Here is a 4,342-nt window from a genome sequence, read left to right as displayed (position 1 = left end):
TGAAGGAGAGGAGAATGAAGAGGATATAGAAAGCGGTAGTGAAGAATGAGCTAAATTGTAAGGGAGAAATGTGAAGGATGGTGTGCATATCCCGAAGACTTCCGCGAGGAAATTTTCACTGCTTGGTTGAGGCGTTTGCAAGAAAATGGAGTTATAAGGTGGGGCAGGGCAAGAGGACAGGAGTTAAGAGGCAAGAGGACAGGAGTTAAGAGGCAAGAGGACAGGAGTTAAGAGGCAAGAGGACAGGACTTATGAGGCAAGAGGACAGGATTTAGGAGGCAAGAGGACAAGGGTTAAGAGGCATGAGGACACGAGGTAAGAGGAAAGAGGACAGGACCTAGAGGCAAGAGGACAGGAGTTGAGGCAAGAGGACAAGAGATAAGAGGCAAAAGGACACGAGGTAGGAGGAAAGAGGACAGGACCTAGAGGCAAGAGGACAGGACCTAAGAGGCAAGAGGACACGAGGTAAGAGGCAAGAGGACACGACTCCAAAAAATAATAATAATAATAAGATTGAGGCGTTACAAAAAAGTAATGTGAAATATTTAATCTGATTTTTTGTTTTCAATGTATTTTTAGATAAGGGTGAATGGCTTAAAAATCTGGCTCCGAAATATCCTTTTTTTTTTTTTGAGGGGGGGGGCTAAAGACAGACCGTCCCCCCCTCCCTTCCTCCTCTTCGTCTCTTCCCCTTCTTTTATCCTCCCTGCTTTTTCCTCCCTCTTACACTTACTTATTCTTTTCTCCGTTCTCTCTCTCTCTCATACCTCCCTATCCCTCTCTTCTTTCCTCCCTTCTCTCCTCTCTCCCTATTCATTTCTCCATTCTCTCTCTTATACAAATCCCTGTCTGTTACTCCTACTTATTCCTTCCTCCTTCCCTTCCATCTCTCTCTCTCTCTCTCTCTTCCTGGCTGTTCTATCCCTCTTCTTACGTTTCCACTCTCTATCCCCCCCTTCTCTCTCTCTCTCTCTCTCTTCCTGGCTGTTCTATCCCTCTCTTTTTACGTTTCCACTCTCTATCTCCCCCTCTCTCACACTCTCTCTTCCTGGCTGTTCTATCCCTCTTTTTACGTTTCCACTCTCTATCTCTCCCCCTCTCTCACACTCTCTCTCCCTGGCTGTTCTATCCCTCTTTTTACGTTTCCACTCTCTATCTCCCCCTCTCTCACACTCTCTCTCCCTGGCTGTTCTATCCCTCTTTTTACGTTTCCTCTCTCTATCTCCCCCTCTCTCACACCCTCTCTCCCTGGCTGTTCTATCCCTCTCTTTTTACGTTTCCTCTCTCTATCTCTCCCCCTCTCTCACACTCTCTCTCCCTGGCTGTTCTATCCCTCTCTTTTTACGTTTCCACTCTCTATCTCTCCCCCTCTCTCACACTCTCTCTCCCTGGCTGTTCTATCCCTCTCTTTCTACGTTTCCTCTCTCTATCCCCCCCCCTCTCTCTCTCTCTCTCTCCCTGGCTGTTCTATCCCTCTCTTTCTACGTTTCCTCTCTCTATCCCTCCCCCCCCCCTCTCTCTCTCTCCATTCACCCATCTCCCCACCTGCCCGAAGCAAAACTCATCTAACCCAATATTGAGGAAAAATTCAAACGCCCCCTAACACCTTCTCCTAGGCGATTTATTGTGCTTATTATAACTTACTGTCTTGTTATGTAAACCCTTACAACATCACCGTACTCTGCACAAATAACGTACAAATGGATATTAATTACCCACATCCAAAAATAAATCGCTAAGGAAGAGGTATTAGGGAGCTTTCACCAGTATTCTCGTCGGGAAAGGAAGCTCCCTAACACCTCTTCCTTACCGATTTATTTTTGGATGCGACTGGTTAGTATCCTTCTGTATCTTGTTTATGCAGCGTATGGTGATATTAGAATGATTTAAGTAACACAGAAGAGGACAGCATGGTGTAATAAGCAAAATAAATCGCTTAGTATATGGTGTTAGGGAGCTTCCTCAAATGACAAGAATATGAACTTACGTCTTCCTCGTCTTCAATTTTTTTTTTTTTTTTTTTTTTTTTAGCTGCTGATCAAGATTCCCCCCCCTCTCTCTCACACACACACACACACACACTTTTTTTTTTTTTTTTTAAGAGATGGAGATTTATTCCTCTCTCTCTCTCTCTTGGTCTTTTTTTGAATTAATTCTTGCTGCTTTCCCCCTCCTCCCTTCTCTCTCGTATTAACTGGGTCTCCAACCCGGTGGACTGCAGGCTGAAGTTTCCCTATTCCCGCACTCCACCATCCTCCATTTGGGGGACAAGGAGGGAACTGAGGAACGTTTGTATTACCAACCCGGCAGAGAAGTCATTCGACTATATCAGTGCCACCACGTGAAGGCGGCCCTCACCAGCACAAGGCCTCTCCCATTACACAGATTTCTGAAGATACATACATTCATAACATACATACACACGCATAAATATATGCATGACATACACGCATAAATATATGCATGACATACATACAAACACACATACATACATACACACATACATACGTACCATACATACATTACATACAAAACATACATAATATACATACATACATACATAAACACAGGCATATATACACATACACATACATAACAAAACACACACATACATACAAATAAAACAGACGAACTAATAATTAATAGGCAATCCACAACGCCCGTTTTCTTTGTATTTTTCCTGCCACTTCTTGATATTTTTCACCTTGCGATTTATTTTTTACGACATGGGTTAGATAATGCCTAAACAAACACCTTCAATGCTAAACGCCTTTCTATAGCTAAAATATTTCTGCCGGGCTACATAACCATCTGGAAAATCATAAAACTCATTACTATTCGTTCATAATTACAAGTTCGGAAATGAATACCTGTAGATAAATAGAAGGAGAGACGTGTGTGTGTGTGTGTGTGTGTAATACACTCAACATTTCTCAGAGAGAGAGAGAGAGAGAGAGAATTGTGTAAATACAGCTTTCTTTGCGATCATCTTTAAATTCGCCCAGATTTTCGTCCTTTTGCAGTTTATTTCACGTAGCTCAGTGGCAGATAAAGACAGTACTACAGCTCTACATCTTTTCCACTGCACTTCTTCAAGTGTTGATCTATTGCTACAAACTCCGCATTAAAGATGGAGAGATGGCAATTTTAGGCCAAGTTACAGTAAAATGGGTATAGTGAGGACGACAACACTGATCACCTACAGAACCAGTACGAGTCTGCTCCCTCTCTCACTCAGACATCACTGCTACAACTCAGGCAGCTTTAAGTCGCAAAACTCCTGGTGTGAGTGTGTGTGTGTGTGTGTGTGTGTGTGTGTGTGAGAGAGAGAGAGAGAGAGAGAGAGAGAGAGAGAGAGAGAGACTGGCTAAAAATGGGTAATGGAAATACGAAGCAAGGGAGGGATAAAATGAGGGGAAAAAGAAAGCCAGAAAAACCGTCCAAGGGCAGTGAACCACATCCCATCCTTCAAGAGGCTGAGGATGTGCGTGTGCGTGTGTGTGTGTGTGTGTGTGTGTGTGTGTGTGTTCTTACCTAATTGTATCTTTACAGGAATGAGTCAAGCTCGTACTGTCCCGTGTCTTAAACCATATTTATCGTACATATCCTTAAATTTATGAATTGTTTTGGCACACACTATTTCATTCGGTTGTGCATTCCACTGAACAATTGCCCTAACTGGGAAACTAAATTTCCTTACGTCTTTATCGCCTCTTTTTTTATGCAGTTTTTTGCAGTGTCCTCTTGCTGATGCTTCCCCATAGGTTATGTAATCATTTATGTATATTTTCTCCTTCCCTGATATGCATTTATATAACATTATCATGTCTCCTCTTTTCCTTCTCTCCTGTAATGTGGGCAGATTCAGTTTTTCTAGTCTTTCTTTGTAGCTTAGATCCCTTAAGCTTGGTACTCATCTTGTAGCGGCCCTTTGAACTTTTTCAATCTTGTCTAGGCTACGTGTTTGAGATGAGGACTCCAAACTACTAATGCATACTCCAGGGTTGGCCTGATGCATGATGTTATTATCTTTCTTAGCATGTCTTCAGTTCTCACTGATGTGGTCAGCCGGAGATAGTCTGTTATTAATAATCACACCTAGGTCCTTCTCTCTTTCTGATGTGTGTAGTGTTTTATTTCCTAACGTATAATCCCAATCAGGTCTTTTTCCACTTTTACCAAACTTGATTACATGACACTTGTCCACACTGAAATCCATTTGCCATGTATTGCTCCATTCATGAAGTTTATTTAATTCTTCTTGTAGCTCTTTACAAGTCTGCATTAGTAACTGACCCTTGTATTTTCGCATCATCAGCAAATATATTTAGATAGCTTTCAT

This window comes from Coenobita brevimanus, chromosome 13, assembly GCF_032717465.1.
Source record: "Coenobita brevimanus isolate Jiangsu-jjx chromosome 13, ASM3271746v2, whole genome shotgun sequence".
In the NCBI taxonomy this organism is placed as follows: Eukaryota; Metazoa; Arthropoda; class Malacostraca; order Decapoda; family Coenobitidae; genus Coenobita; species Coenobita brevimanus.
The sequence above is the reverse complement of the archived record's forward strand: the minus strand, read 5'-3'. Positions refer to the sequence as shown.